Source organism: Rana temporaria, chromosome 4 (genome assembly GCF_905171775.1).
Source record: "Rana temporaria chromosome 4, aRanTem1.1, whole genome shotgun sequence".
NCBI lineage: Eukaryota > Metazoa > Chordata > Amphibia > Anura > Ranidae > Rana > Rana temporaria.
The window spans coordinates 215,100,062-215,117,592 of NC_053492.1; the positions used below are offsets into that span (position 1 = coordinate 215,100,062).

Genomic DNA, 17,531 nt, shown 5'->3' on the forward strand with positions numbered 1-17,531 from the left:
AAGCCAGGGTGACCAGAATGTATCAAACCTTTTTTTTATTGAATTTCTGAGGATTTTTTTTTTTTTTTTTTTAAGAAATGCACTTAAGATCAAATATCTGGTCGGACAGGGTTGGAGGATGCGGGGAAGTCCACTTAAGGGCGATTTTTGTCTATAGGCTACAAAGGGAACGTACAAATCAACTAATTTCCTGTTTTAAAAAAATCTTTGGCCACAAAGCCCTGCCCTGTATCCCATGTGCCCAGCCCTCTGGACTCTGATACATTTCCTAGGCACCTCTGCCTCCTGCCTCCTCTCTAAAGCTCTCTGGTGGAAATTTATGTAATGTCTTATGCCTTGTTCACACGATCAGAATAAACTCCTAGTGATTTTTCGAACGGAATTCCGTTCAAGCTGTCTTGCATACAAACTGTCACACTAAATTCCGACCGTCAAGAACGCGGTGACGTACAACACTACGACAAGCTGAGAAAAATTTAAGTTCAATGCTTCCGAGCATGTGTCGACTTGATTCTGAGCATGCGTTGTTTTTTCTCCGTCGGAGTTCCAGACAGACAAACGGAATTTCCAATAGAAATTTTTGCCATCGAGAAAAAGTCTGTCGGAATTTCCGAAGGAAAAACTCCAATGGGGCACACACACGGTCGGAATAGCCGTCTGACTTTTTTCATCGGAAATTCCAATCGTGTGTATTAGATTCCCTTTAGAATTCCATTGGCTTGCTGGGAGGTTCTAACAGATCACCCTCAAAGGGGCCAGCCTCACAGCTTACAAGCCATTAATGTAGAATGTTCACTGTTCAATGCGGTTATTAATATACTTCAGGCCAGAAGCCAGTTTACACTGTAGCCCCACACACTTACTGAAGGATCATGTTTCCTCTTCAGCCGGTGACTAGGCCTGTTCCTACCTGCCCCTGGAATGGATTTATTTGCATCTTGAGCAAATAACTGCTGAGCATATCCTTGGGTGATCCCTGTACCGCAGTAGTCTCCAAGATGGAGACCAAACCACTAGGTGGGGAGCATATACAGTTGTGCTCATAAGTTTACATACCCTGACAGAATTCATGATTTCTTGGCCATTTTTCAGAGAATATGAATGATAACAGAAAACATTTTTCACTCCTGGTTAGTGTTTGGCTGAAGCCATTTATTATCAGTTGACTGTGTTTACTCTTTTTAAATCATAATGGCAACAAACTATCCAAATGACCCTGATCAAAAGTTTACATACCCCAGTCCTTAATACATGTGTAGCAATGTAGCTAATGGACTATAGTTTGTGATTGAAAAGGAACTCTGGTCCCTCTGGTGTTCAATTGTTTATACTGCTGCGACTTGTTCGGTTTCATTATGCTAGAACAGTGCATTATGGACCTTGAAGTACAGAGAGATAAAGACTCCAAGGCCTTGGGTGTTTAATAGATATAATAACTGTATCGCAGGAAGTTGGATCTGATGGACTCACTATTATTGCTTGGAGGTTAACACGCTACGTGCAGGGATACAATGCATCCGGCAGTGACTGTGCATTAAAAGAGGATAATTAGTGGTTGATGGTCCTAATAAAGATACGGCACCTCATCCTTTAAATTAATTGAAAGGAGTGTGGGATTATCACGGTACCAACAAATAGAAACCAAAACAATGTAAATACATTAAATAAAGGTTTATTAATTACAAAAGGATAAAAGGTCGGTTCAAGCATAAAAGCAGTACAATATGAACGTGGGAGCAAAACATCAAAGTACAGGCCATTGGTCAGGTCTTCCAGACTAGTTTCGCCAAAACCTTTTGGCTTCATCAGGGGATTTGTGACATGACCAGCTCAGTGAGTGGCTCTAGAGAAACGAAACAAGAATTGTTTTATCAATTTATTTAAAATCCATTCAGTACATATGCATAATTTTCATAAAATGTAAAAATATACAGTTTGGCTGGGAGATATGGCAGAGCAGTAGAAGCCAAGGTACCAAATAGGGTCCACATTGATCCAACCCCCCATATAGGAAATCCTGCATGCCAGTGGCGTTTCGTCCATAGAGGGCGCTGGAGCGCCGCCCCCTCTGGCTCTCACCGCCACTGAGTGAAATAACATAGATTCATGCATTGCACGAATCTATGTTATTTTCGCCCGTGCCGCTGTTATTCAGATGGTCGGCGCTCAATGTCCGGCCATCTGAATAACGCCAGCTGGTTGGCTGTAGGGAAATGTCTATCAAAGCCAACGGCTCTGATAGGCTTTCCCAATACAGCCCTCGGGTCCCGGAAGCTTATTCTCGGAGCGCACAGACTGTGTACGCCCCTTGAATAAGATGACAGGCGTCTCAGCCAATCACGTTGGCCGGTTCTGGCTACCTGTAACCTGATTGGCTGAGACGCCTGTCAGTCATCGAGGGCGGGAGAAGACATCGTGGGACGTGGATGCCTGACTCCAGTAAAGGTAAGTGCCAGGCGGGGGGGGGGGGGGGGAGAACGCAATTTACAGGGCACAGTGGGGACAATTGGCACAGCAGCGACCATTAAAGGGCACAGTGGCTGCGTTTAATGGCATGGCACAGTGGTGACAATGGATGGCACAGTGGCTGCGTTTAATGGCATGGCACAGTGGTGACAATGTATGGCACAGTGGCTGCGTTTAATGGCATGGCACAGTGGTGACAATGGATGGCACAGTGGCTGCGTTTAATGGCATGGCACAGTGGTGACAATGGATGGCACAGTGGTGACAATGGATGGCACAGTGGCTGCATTTAATGGCATGGCACAGTGGTGACAATGTATGGCACAGGGGCTGCGTTTAATGGCATGGCACAGTGGTGACAATGTATGGCACAGTGGCTGCGTTTAATGGCATGGCACAGTGGTGACAATGTATGGCACAGTGGTGACAATGGATGGCACAGTGGCTGTGTTTAATGGCATGGCACAGTGGTGACAATGTATGGCACAGTGGCTGCGTTTAATGGCATGGCACAGTGGTGACAATGTATGGCACAGTGGTGACAATGGATGGCACAGTGGCTGTGTTTAATGGCATGGCACAGTGGTGACAATGTATGGCACAGTGGCTGCGTTTAATGGCATGGCACAGTGGTGACAATGGATGGCACAGTGACTGCGTTTAATGGCATGGCACAGTGGTGCGAATTGATGGCACAGTGGGGCGAATTGATGGCACAGTGACTGCATTTGATGGCATGGCACAGTGACTGCGTTTAATGGCATGGCACAGTGGTGCGAATTGATGGCACAGTGGCTGCATTTGATGGCATGTAACAGTGGCTGCGTTTGGGCACAGTGAGACTGCAATTTTTTTTTTCCTTTGCGCCCCCCCAAAAATTTTGAGCACCAGCCGCCACTGCTGCATGCTGCAGTCAAGCACCAACACCCCTGTGGGGTAGAGAAAGGTGAACAAAAAACCTACCCAATGCTCCTATGCGAAACAATCAGGAAAACACTTTTATAAAAAAAAAAAAAACTCATTATAACTAAATATATATATATAGCAGCAATGATAGCTCATAAAGACATACCTAGAGGAACTGACGATTAAAAAAAAAAAAAAAAAAAAACGCAGGGACGCTGGACTGATTTCAAATACAGCTGTATCTGGGTAAATAAATGAAAACAATCAGAAATTAGTTCTGAGAGTAAAGGAATATAATTGAAACAATGAGCAACCATTCATGTAAATAAGGGCTCAAAAAAGGGCCCCTATACTGGGAATACATGACAATAGAATAGTAGTAAAAACTTACAATGTAACTTCAGATAGGATGGATAACTGGGAAAACCCAAGTGTGGATTCAGTACTAGTCTGCAATGGCAGACAAATTGCCCAATTCTAAAAATGAGTGGAGAGTAGGAGATAATTAATTGGATTGAAATCCAGAGGGAAACAAATAGTGCCTGAAGACACAGAGAGTGAATAATTGCCATGGTAATAAAACTTACCCAAAACAAAACTAACTGTAGCATCAGCGTCCCTGTAAGACAGCCCTGCTGCTGTGGTGGAGAGGCCTCTTATAGCCCCCCACCCAGCCAACATATGACAAAGTCGCGTGATCACGTCATTCCCAGACGGACGCCCAGCAAACACACAGGGCACGGGAAAGGCGAGGCAGACATCCACCCCAAAAAGGGGCAGAGAAATGCGAGAGCAGGAACGCGGAGACAGCCCCAATGAGGCACAGCTGGCATAGTGCATGCCAGGTAAAGATGTAAATTAACCCTAAATTGCCCGTATAGCCACGGGTTGGAGGTCCGACAAATCAGGGGTGGAAATTACCAAACGGATCCCAAAAAGGAACAAAAACAAGGGGGAAAAGTAGGAATCATATGGGGACATGGATAGAGCAGGACCCATATAGGAAACCAGATTGAACTCCAAGTTCCCACTAACGGGACAGAATTCCAAATAGGCATGTAGGCTCCGCCAGATATCGGAGCCAAAATAGAAAAATGGAAAAAAAGTTTTTTAAGCAAGATAATAATAAACAAATAAGTACATAATGACATTATACATACAAAATCAAAAATCATTTATAGATCGCCAAATATCAGAGACCCAATATGGTACAGTATGAAGCAGATTAGGCATATCAAGGATTTTTTTTTAAATAAACCCCCTAAGGGGCAAGTCAGTATATTGGCCTCAATATCGTGTACCCCAGAAGAGTGAAAAACGGGGTGTATTAGGTACCGGGGATACAGTCAATGGTCATTATGGGTGGAGAAGGAGACAAGGTGGAACAGTCAAGGAGATAGAGAAATGATGACCAGACCACAAATCTCGCCAAATGGAGACAACTCCCCAGATGCCTTAGCACAGGGATATGCAATTAGCGGACCTCCAGCTGTTGCTGAACTACAAGTCCCATGAGGCATAGCAAGACTCTGACAGCCACAAGCATGACACCCAGAGGCAGAGGCATGATGGAACTTGTAGTTTTGCAACAGCTGGAGGTCCGCTAATTGCATATCCCAGCCTTAGCATATCAAATTCTATAAAAAAGATTTAAAACTAATATATTCATTTAAACCTGGAAATTGAATGGCATCAAGTAGGTGTATCCATTTGGTTTCTAATTGTAGAAGAGTCTTGTCAATACATCCAACTTGAGCATGTAAAGGTAAATGATCCAAGGCCGCAAAGCTAATGGAGTTAGTTAAAATCGTGTAAACATCCTACATGTCTGTTCAAAGCAGTAGTCATTAAATGTTTGTATAGAGGGTTGACATGGTCTCTGATACGTTTGAAGAGACGTAAAGAGACTGTAGGGGTGTTGGTGCTTGACTGCACCATGCGGGATTTCCTATATGGGGAGTTGGATCATTGTGGACCCTATTTGGTACCTTGGCTTCTACTGCTCTGCCATATCTCCCAGCCAAACTGTATACGTTTACATTTTATGAAACTTATTCATATGTACTGAATGGATTTTGAATACATTGATAAATTAATTCTTGTTTCGTTCCTCTAGAGCAGGGATCCTCAAACTACGGCCCTCCAGCTGTTGTAGAACTACATATCCCATGAGGCATTGCAATACACAGACATGACTAGGCATGATGGGAATTGTAGTTCCTGAACAACTGGAGGGCCATAGTTTGAAGACCCATGCTCTAGAGCCACTCACTGAGCTGGTCATGTCACAAATCCCCTGATGAAGCCAAAGGTTTGGCGAAACTAGTCGGGAAGACCTGACCAATGGCCTGTACTTTGATGTTTTGCTCCCACGTTCATATTGTACTGCTTATATGCTTGAACCAACCTTTTATCCTTTTGTAATTAATAAACCTTTTATCTAATGTATTTACATTGTTTTGGTTTCTATTTGTCGGCATCGTGATAATCCCACACACCTCTATCCCTCCTGTGCATTAAAAGAATTGGCGCCTGTGTCGCCAGCACGCTATATTTACTCTGAATGTTCGCTTCTTCTTTTTCTTCATACCTGTTGGATTACAAATTGTTAATGTGCACCAACTAAAGCTAGCAAAGACTACAGTTAACCGGAAGGAATGATTACAGGATTCAGTCTGACTAACTAAGCTAACATGGTAGGACACGTGTCTGGGTTTTTCTTTGCATCCCAAACAATTTTCCTGGCAGTTGTGGCTGACATTTTAGTTGGTCTACCTGACCGTAGTTTGGTTTTATCAGAACCCCTCATTCTCCACTTCTTGATTTAGAGTTTGAAAACTGCAGATTGGCATTCTTCATTCCTTGGATACCTTTTCCCGCCGATCCTTTGACAATTTTGCTTTCCCCATGACTCAGCATCGTCGGTGCAGCACTGGATGAAAGATGCAAGGGTTTGTCAGGAGTCCAGAAATTCATTGATCTTTTATACATGCATGTTATCAGGCCAAAATCACCAGGGTATGTCAACTTTTGATCAGGGGCATTTAGACCATAGTTTCTGTTGTCATTATGATTTAAAAAAGTAAACACAGTTGATTGATAATAAATGTCTTCAGCCAAACTCTAATTATGAGTGAAAAAAGCTTTTGTGTTATCGTTCATATTCTCTGAAAAATGGCCAAAAAATCATAAATTCTGCCAGGTTATGTAAACTTATGAGCACATCTGTATGCCTGTTCCCTCAGGGCTCATATCACCCGCCACCAATACCTGCTTCCATTGCTAGCTCGCCACAACTCCGTCTCTACACCTTCACTCCGTAAACCATAAAGGTGATGTTCACTCGCATACATTTAAGCTGGCCATACAATTTTCTTCAATTTTATTTAGATTTACCTTCAACTGTGTATTAAAGAGAATGCATTAAAGTATAGCTAAAGGCAAAACTTTTTATTTTAGTTTTGGATAGAGTGGAGAGGGATTAGAGCACTTGTCGGTTCTAATTGCTGTCTGTGCCTCTGTTAAAGAGATTCACTCCTCTCTCTTTTTTTCCTGTTTTACTATTATCATTGAAAGTGAAAGTTTAAAGAAAATCCCAAATGTTGGGTTGTCCCCAGAAAAGTAATAGAGGGGAAAACTTCCAATGGGGCACTAGTTCTGGTGACCTGGGGGTCACCAAAGAATTCCCTTAATTTGAAGGGATTTCCTCTCACTTCCTGTTTGGCACTGAGACAGGAAGTGAAGGGAAATCTACGCATGGAGATGGTGGGGGGGGAAAAAAAGTCTAACGGGTTACAACAGGGGTTACAACAGAAAATGTTATCCTACTTGACGTAATTTTTTTTCCTGGTGCCTATCCATGGCAGCATACATATGATGGTAGCCCCACCTACATCCGCCCACAGGACCAGTGCATGGCTATAAAAAGTTAACACCCACACAACAGCCCGATCCCTGTACATCGCTAGGAGCGAACTGTATGGGTTTGATATGCTGCCATGGATAGGCACCAGGAAAAGAAAATTACAGTAATTGGGATACAATTTTCTGTTTTCTTGGTGCCTCTATGGCCGCATACGTATGATAGATCAATAACTAGCTACCAGGGTGGGAAGCTTCAGAAAATTATATAATCGAGTAAGCTACTGGCTTCCTGACAAAGACAGGTGTAGTGAGGAGGACTACTAAGCTCATCAAAGAAAAGAATATGCCATAATAGAACCAGATTGGCTCCCCTACCTACCATGTTGGCTGACATCTCTGCATGAGGTACCCAAGATTTTCATATGCTATTGGAGGAACGTACAGCAATTACATTTGGTAGTTGCAGCCCGGCTTTATAGCTGGACCTTAGGAACTACGTGATGATTGTTCCCTGGAGCCTTCTATCATTTTTGGTTTCTAAGGAGCTAGTTATAGCTACTTTGGCTAGTTAATGATTGTTTGCAAGAGTGCCATCTGATCTGGATGTATTTTAGGAGTACTTCACCTAAGTCGGACAAAGCAATCTCGCTATGGGATAGGCAAACAAACACCTACAGGCTCTTGATGCCATGACCACAGCAAGGCTGTGAACTTTCTGCAGCTCAAAGAGCTTCCCCCAATAATCCTTATGAGAATCTGGCTTCAGATAAGGGCCACCTGGTAGAATAACAATTGATATCCGCGATACCCTCTCCATCTGCTATAACATTCAAATCCACAGGACACTCCTGTGGCGCGCACCCCCTACTAAAGGGGACACGCCCCCAAAGCCCTACCAAAAATTAAAGTGCTCCCCCAGCAAGTGTTTAATCCGGCTACAATCACCCCAAGCCCTCAGGCTTTCACACTGAGACAGCAGGGCAGGAGTTTTTCAGGCGGTATTTAGGCACTATTTTTAGCGCTAAACCGCCTGAAAAACTCCTCAATGTGAAAGGGGCCTAAGGGGGGGATATGATCGGCATGTACAAATATATAAGGGGTCCATATAGTGAACGTGGTGGTGAGTTATTCACTTTATGGTCAACACAGAGGCACTCTTTAGGTTTAGAGGAAAAGAGATTTCATCTCCAAATTCAGAAATGTTTCTTCACAGTAAGAACTGTGAAAATGTGGAATAGACTCCCTCTAGATGTGGTTCTGGCTAGCTCAGTAGATTGCTTTAAGAAGGGCCTGGATACTTTCCTAAATGTACATAAAACTGGGTACTAACATTTATAGGTAAAGTCTATCCAGGGAAAATCTGATTGCCTCTCAGGGGATCGGGAAGGAATTTGTTTCCCTGCTGTAGGCTGTAGCAAATTGGAGCATGCTCTGCTGTTTTTTTTTTTTTGCCTTCCTCTGGATCAACTGTTGGTATTTTGGATTGTAAGATATTTATTTATTTATTTATTTTTAAGGTTGAACTAGATGGACTTTTTTTTTCAACCTGATTAACTATGTAACGCTGCTTTAAGGTAAAAAAAAATAAAACTTCTGCCTTTAGAACCACTTTAAAGTGGAACTATACTCGCCTTGACTCTAGTGATGCAGCGTCCTGGAGCTCCCTGCCAGCTGCTGACTACTTCGGGTGGCTGGCTTCCAGATCTCGTTCCCTGCCTGCTTTAACAAGCATCAGCTGAAACAAGTAACAGAACACATTGGCATAAATTAACATAAATGCGTATAACATCATGTATGCACCTGCCTGCAGACTGTCACACTGAAATTCTGTGCTTTTGGAACATTCGGTACATGCAGTGGTGGCTGGTGGAATATTTCTTCGGGGATGGCAAACAATCCATCAAACACACTGACGGTGCATGGCTTAGAAGTTTTGTATTTGAGAAGCCGGACCTGCTGGGGGAACTTGTCCCTCAGTTCTCCAGGTTCCGCATACTGAGTGACTCTGGTTATTTCTCAAATATGGGCATTGCCAGATTTGGTTAATGACATCGCCACTATCCCCGGTCTTTTGTTTACATTTAGCCAATAGCTGAATAGGGCTGGGGATAGAGCACTGTGTGGGTGAGCATTCACATTCATGATGGCTTCCCAGCACAGGCAAGCCCCACATCTGTACTATACCTGTTGCTTTTATTCATTTTATGAGGAGCACCAACGCAGTTTTCCTCGCTGGAGTGCTGATAATGCCTTTCTTTGCGCGTGTGTATGGGTATATACTTTTTTCATATAGAGAGTGTGTGTGTGTGTGTATATCTATCTATCTCTCTATCCGATAAGCAGCCGGTATAAACACAGGGCAAACGATCTGTCAAAGCGTATTCTGTGTTGTGTTTTTTGTTTTTGTTTTTTCCTAATCTCTCTTTAAATTAGGCACTGTCTGCTCGGTCTATGTTGCTCTTGTAGTGTGGGTCACAAGCAGAAGCTGTTTTGTGTACCTGTCAGTAATAAACTATTCTGGTTTTGTAACCATAGTCTGAAACATGATCTTGGAAATGTTAGAGAATACAGGAGGGTGTCTGTCGCTGTCACTCATGCTCTTATGTTGGGTGACGCACTTTGGATTTCACCAACAATATTTTATTTATTTATCGTAAGTGATATACTGAAAAAAGTGATAGCTATTTTTGTACTATACCATTTTATTGGAATTCTTGGTTTAGTAAATGAAAAATAAACTGCATTGAAGCTGAACATATTGCCTTGCTATGGCCATGTGATTTGGAGTCATTGCTGATTAGACACCTTGGTGGCTGTAGACATGCTATGTACTTTTACTGACTCTCTGCTCTAGCCCACACTACTGAATGCTTTTGGAGGGAGGGGAAGTTTTGATTTAGCCGGAGTATGTATACTGAGACAGTCTAATTTTAGTCCTTTGGAATTATGGCTAGTTATACAGTACATACATAGAACATGAAGAATGGTATCCTTGTAATACTAAAATATGCAAATACAGCTAGAAATTGTTCACCTTAATTTATGAAATGCAATTGCTTGGAGTTTTTAGGAATCATTTAAGCACTACTGCAGTTTCACTTAAAAGAAATACAAAATAAATAAATTAAAGCACCAGTGTAATCTTATTCAAAGCACATATACACTCACACGCACACTAATTACAAGCAAACAAATCACAGGTGAGGATGGCTACCTTTTTAATAGCCATTCAAACCCCTTTGTGTCAACTTGTGTGCATGTTATCAGGCCAAAATCACCAGAGTATGTAAACATTTGATCAGGGTAATTTGGGTAGTTTCTGTTGCCATTATGATTTAAAAAGAGTAAATACAGTCGACTGATAATAAATGGCTTCAGCTAAACACTAACCATAAGTGAAAAAACGGTATGTCTATCAATTAAATCCCACTGGTTCAGCTCCTTTCCCTAGATAAGGTAGTGTAGGACCATCCCTGGATCAGTAGGCCCAAAAGACTCCTGGGCCTACTCTCAGTTGCTAATCAGCCGGCCCAGAGGCTATAAAACAGCCTGGCATCCCTGAGGCCAGGAGGGCCTTCAGGTCGGGATCGGAAGACGAACCCCACTAAACGGCGTCTGTCCCTTAAGTACCCCTTCCCAGAATGCGCAGTGGGTTGACCACGCCCCCTGAACCTCTTCTGAGAAAGAGATGCCCAATACATTCAGCCTGTTGCCTTTCCAACTGTGATCTGCGGTGACAGCGACACCTACCGTCAGGGGGAAACTTGTGCAACCCAGCTGAACTGAACAGAACCAACAATTTAGGATAATCATCCTGAGCCCAAACTACTGCTCAGGCAGCTATAATTTAACACATAGCGCCCACTCAATGGGAGCAGGGCTCTACAATTATATTATAATTTTTTTAGCAGACACCCTACGGAATAAAATGGCGGTCATTGAAACATTTTAGTATTTGCGCATCAATTTTTCCGAACGTGTTTTTTTTTTTTTGGAATATAAAAAAAAAACGAACGTTAGCCCGATTTTGTTTGTATAATGTGAAAGATGATACGCCAAGTAAATAGATACCTAACATGTCACACTTTAAAATTGCGTAAGCTTGTGGAATGGCGCCAAACTGGATAATCTCCATTGACAATGCTTTAAATTTATTTAGAGGTTACCTGTTTAGAGTTAGAGGAGGTCTAGTGCTACAATTATTGCTCTCACTCTAACGTTCGTGGCTATATAACCTGTGTGTATCTGGCTCTGATACTAGCCAATGCCTCAACAACCACGGACCTCACCGCACGTCCCTGCTGTATACAGACCCTGAATATACTGTAAATGGTAAAAGGATGGCTTTCATGTAGAGTGTGTATCAGTGGTGGCTGGTGCTCAAAATTTTTGGGGGGGGGCGCAAACGGAAAAAAAAATTGCAGCCTCACTGTGCCTGTCAGTCTTATCCAAGGAACGCACACCCCGTGCGTTCCGAGGATAAGCTTCCGGGGACCCGAGGGCCGTACTCGGAAAGCCTATCAGAGCCGCTGGCTCGGATAGGCACTTCCGTACAGCCAACCAGGTGCCGCTATTCAGATGGTCGGCGCCTCATGTCCGGCCATCTGAATAGAACAGCGCAGCAGTGACAATAACATAGATTCGTGCAATGCATGAATCTATGTGATTAGACTCGGTGGCAGTGAGAGCCAGAGGGGGCGGAGCTCCAGCGCCCTCTATGGACCAACCGCCACTGTTCACTACCATGGTTCCCTTTTAATACAGTTTTTCTTTAAATGGTTGTACAGTTGCCCAATGTTATGGTCTGTGGAGCCCTCGAGTGCCTCAGGACAACCCAAAAATAATTGCAACAGAGATGACAAACATTCAAACCTTGCATACGTAAATATATTGTATTTTGTACATCTCTGCAGACCATGGATGTTGTGTAAATCTAAATATACTTTTGCAGTCCCCCCCCCCCCCCCCCCCAAGTGCTGAACATCTTATTTTGATTTCTTCAAGTTGATCTATGAAAAAGTTTCATCTAATTTTTCTTTTATATACAGTGGATTATTGTGTTCTGGTACAAAAACTCCTAAGCTGCACATCTCTTCTCTTCATTTTTTTTTTTTTTTTTTTTTGTGCTTATGACAGAAATATGATCATATTGTGCTCTGCAAAATCAAGTTATATCACTGCATTTGCCAGCAGCCTCTTTTTTTTTTTTTTCACTATTTTGTTGACCTTTCCATAGATGAACATGATGAATTATGGCTGTCACCAGCCTTAACATTCTTTAGCAGTTTAACATGTATAGCTACATTTAGCAACAAATCTGCTAAATTTGTAAGATAAACATCAAAATATAAAAATTAATGTACAAGTAGTTCTTTTCTGTGAGTCGTCTGTTTAGTTGTAGTGGTACCTATGCTTTTTGGAAACTACGGAGGTGTGTTCAGGTTGGAGACCTTTTTCAACTCTGTCATTGCCTAACAACTGTAGCAGTGCAGTCTTTCAAGGTAAAGATTCTCCAGAAAAAAAACCTTATGCCCTGTACACAGGATCGGTTCGTCTGATGAAAACTGACCAATGGACCGTTTTCATTGGACGAACCGATCGTGTGTGGGCCCCATCGTTTTTTTCCCCATCTGTGAAAAAAAATAGAACCTGTTTTTAAATTTTCGTATGGTTAAAAAAACGATAGAAAAAAAAGATCGTCTGTGGGGAAATCCATCGGTCAAAAATCCATTGAACTTCATTTTTCTCAGCACGTCGTAGTGTATTACGTCACCGTGTTGATCTGATTTTTAACCGATGGTGTGTAGGCAAGACTGATGAAAGTCAGCTTTATCGGATATCTGATGAAAAAATCCATCTGTTCGTTTTCATCAGATGAATCGATCGTGTGTACAGGGCATTGGTGTAATTCTAGTTTGCAACATAATCTCCCTGAAGAAAGCTTATTGGTCACATATACAAAACAGAACCGACATATTACCAGGTGCTCAGTAGGGATAAACCATGAATTTAATCTGAACCCAAGCTGTTTACAGTTTGCCAAACAGGAGAACTAAATGGCCAGATTTGGCCAGCTCTACTACCCGCCCAAACCTGGTTGTCACAGGTAGAGGGCATTCATTTAGTTGGCAGTTAGACTACTGCCGCCATGTATATGATTGCTTGGGTCTGCTCTGGGCTGCAAATTTGATTGCTTCACCTCGTCTTCTAGAGGCTTCAAGAATAAAGGGGTGGAGGAAACGGAAGACCAGTCTGAATATTTATCCAGCCTTCCTGGGAGGGTGACTGGGAGAGGGTATAAATAGTCTGGAGCCTGGGAGAGTAGGGTTCTTCCCCAGGAGGAAAGATTCCCAGCCAGAAGGGCTGCTACCCTTCCTGGTAGTCCAGCTGAAGATTCTACTATTCTCAACGAGGTCCTAGCAATGAATAGCTGGAAGGCCTATTCTCCTGCAAATTCCTTTCAGAGCTAAGAGAGTTTTTATTGGGTATCCCTTCTGTAAATTTCAAAGAGGCGATTGTCTACCTGAGCCTGGAGTATAGCCCTGCTAGAGGGATCCTAGTGACTGTTGCTGCTAAAAGAATTAAATAAATTGTGTATTTCCATGTTTCTATGTCTGACAACGATCGCCTATTACAGAGGCAGAACAGGGAACTGCCTTTGTAAACAAGGCGATTCTCCATTCTGACATATGACATGACAGGGATCTACTGTTTCCAGTGATCAGGAACGGTGATCTGTCATGTTCCAGTAAGCCCATCCCCCGCCCCTACACACCTAGGGAACACATTTAACCCCTTGATCACCCCCTAGTGTTAACCCCTTTTTTTGCCTGTGACATTTACACAGTAATCTGTGGCTATTTATAGCACTGATCGCTGTATATATATCAATGGTTCAGAAAAAGTGTCAAGTGTCCAGTCTGTCGAAATCGCAGATCTCCGCCATTACTAGTAAAAAAAAAATGCCATAAATGTATCCCCTATTTGTAGATGCTATAACTTTTTGTGCAAACCATTCACCATACGCCTATTGCGATTTATTTTTTATTTTTCTATACTCATTGCACTACAGATACTTCCAGTCTCCGCTGTGACCGGAAGTGACATCACCTGGCTCCTCCCAGCGCATTGCGTCACTAAACATGTGACTTTCAAGGGTTTCCCCTTGAAAAAGTCACGTGTTTAGTGAAGCAACGCATCGAGGGGGAGCCGGGTGACGTTGCTTCCGAGACCGAAAGTATCTGATCTATACACTGCTGATCGTTGTAATTTTAAACTGTGAGTTACTATGTTTAAATAAATTGATCCTTTACTTGATTACTACACAATGGAGGTTTCCTTTATTCCCACAAAATGCCTATTACCCAGAGGGGATCTTGAGAGAGGTTTTAAAAAAAAAATGTGGATTACACAGGAGATTATCTTTTTTTTTTTTTATAACAACCGCTGTGTCCCTGTTCCCATGTGTCACCTCCAAAACAGAGAAGAAGGTGATTGGATATTGCCATTAAGTAGTATTTGGATGTGAGACTAGACCTATTGTGGTCTTGATTCAAGTTGAGAGGCTGGAGCACACTGGTTAAGGATTATCAAAGGTGTCCACTATTCGGAGGATGACCACGTTTTAAATCATTTTATACCTGGACACTTTTTTTTCACCCTCTTCTTTTCCTTTTTTTGCACATTTTTGAGAGACAATTTTTTGTTTGTTTTCTTGTGTATTCTCGCACTAAATTGACTGAATACTTTATTTTTATTATTTTATTATTCACTTTATTGCATTTGCACTTTATTCATCATTAACACATTTTTGGGATTGAATCAATTGACTATATTATATATGTATCTTGCACTTATGTTTTGTATGCACATATATGAATTCTGCACTTGATGATTTTTTTTTATGTGCTTTAATGAGTTGTTTTTAAGGAGAAATCATATTTTATTTAATCTTTTATTACTCTGATATATACATTTAGCTTGGGTGTGTCTATCTCTTGGTCCCCTTATGTGCTTAGTGGTGGACCAAAACATTGCCAAATATTGGTTACAGACACTTTAAGCAATATCAGACGATTTCTCTTACACTCAACTCTACTTCCGCATCACCGGGAAAAAAGACCAATATAACGGTCTAGAAAAATGCCTCGCATTGATCGATGATTGGATGACTGAGAGCTCCCTCAAACTCAATGGATCCAAAACAGAACTTCTCCTCCAAGCAAACCGGAAAACAAAAGCTGAGATTTCATGGACACCACCCACCATCCTTGGACAGATGATCACCCCAAGCACCAAAGTCAAAAGTCTCGGATTCATCTTTGACTCTGAAATGTCGATGGATGCACAAATAGGATCAGTAGTCAGCGGATCCCACCGGCTGCTGCGTAGACTCATCCCCTTCATTCCAAAAGAAGACGTACAGTAGCAGTAGTAGTTGGAACTATTATCAATTCCCGACTCTACTACGCAAACTCCCTTTTATATTGGCCTACCTAAATATCAAATTTTGTATCTACAAGTCGTCAAGAACACGGCAGCCAAACTGGTAACGGGGTGAAAAAAACATGGGAATCCATCACCCCGTCACTGAAGACCCTTCATTGGCTAATCGTAAAGGATAGGATCACATTCAAGACCCTCTGTCTTACCCACAAGTGCACACAAGGAAACGCTCCTCAATACTTGTGTGAGAAAATAAAGCATTACACCCCTAATCGCACTCTCCGATCAACTAACCAAAACCTCCTCCACCTCCCCCAGTCCCGCTACAAATCAAAGGGAGAACAAAGATTTGCAGTCCAAGGACCATGGCTATGGAACACTCTACCCACAAACATCCGCATGGAAGAAAACCATCGGGCCTTCAGGAAAAAACTTAAGACTCATCTCTTCTGAAGGATAAGGACGACACTGGATGGAAATTAGCGTCTTGAGGCGATTCAGTTCGCATTTGTAGCGCTATACAAGTTATTCACTCACTCACTCAGTGCAGTGTTTGGTTGCACAGGCAGCAGAGAGGTATGCATTTTCTCTCTCCGATGATTGCCATATTTTTGCACAATTTAATTTTCAGATAGGATCACTTTTTCCCTAAACCACTTCAGCCCCAGAAGGATTTACCCCCTTAATGACCAGGCGATTTTTTTGTGATACAGCACTGCATTTCTTTATCTGACAATTGCGTGGCATATGACGCTGTACTCAAATAAAATTGATGTCCTTTTTCCCGCCCAAATAGAGCTTTCTTTTGGTGGTATTTGATCACATCTGTGGTTTTAATGTTTTGCGATATAAACAAAAAAAACATACATTTCGGATAAAAACAATTTTTTTTTTACTTTTTCCTAATAATACCTATCCAATAAAAAAAATTTAAAAAAATGAATTCATCCGTTTAGGCCAATATGTATTCTTCTACAAATTTTTAGTAAATCAAATTCACAGTAGGCGGATATTGATTGGTTTGCACAAAAGTTATAGCGTTTCCATAAATCTAGGGTGGAAGTGGACAGATTGGGAGTACAGAGTGATCACTGTTCCTGCGCACCTGCAGTGTTTTTTGTACGAACAGACGTACAGGTACGTAGTTTTGCGCAATAGGGTCGCCCTGCCACAGTAAATATGCAGTGGGCAGTGGGCAGTCCTTTTAAGTGGTTAAAGGGGTTGTAAGCCTCAGACATGAAATATGAACAAAGCATATCCCACTCTAGTGTGTGCATGCCTCCATTAAGAGCACCAAGAGTCATTTCTATCTGCTGCTTTGTTCCTCTATGACAATGAGTCAAGTTTTCCTAACACCAAGTGAAAAAAGGTGACAGGAGGGATCGCCAGCTGATTTACACCCTCAGCTCTGTTACTTTGTGCTGTGTAGAGGGGGTGTGCCTCTTCCCAACAATCAGCTATCGGACCTCTCCTCACTAAGCTTTGCAGAGTGTGACTCCAGCTCTCTGCCCCCTGTTTTATGACAGCTCAGACAAGTTTACAAAATTCTGAACTTTGAACAGATGTGGAGAGAAGACCGCAGATAAACAGGTACAACTTATGTAGAAGGATTTGTTTCATCTATGCATCATCTGAGAATAGTCACTTCATTGGGTATATGTAATAGTTTACAGCAACTTTAAGGCTCATGTTGAATCATACAGGACAGTTAAAGCTCACACTAGCTATGTTGTCCTGTTGTATCTTCAACAAGTATCAATAAAAATCTAGTTGCAGTATATTCTTTGTGAATTTTCTGGCATGGGACCAGCTATAGTCTAAAAACTCTATACACAGCAACATCATGTAAT

The 17,531-nt window shown here is 42.1% G+C and overlaps 1 protein-coding gene across 2 annotated transcripts in view; it reads left to right on the top strand.

The window, feature by feature from the left end:
• LOC120936982 (elongin-A-like) overlaps nucleotides 1-17,531 on the top strand; it is a 146,667-nt gene that overhangs the window by 116,525 nt on the left and 12,611 nt on the right. The window lies entirely within an intron of this gene.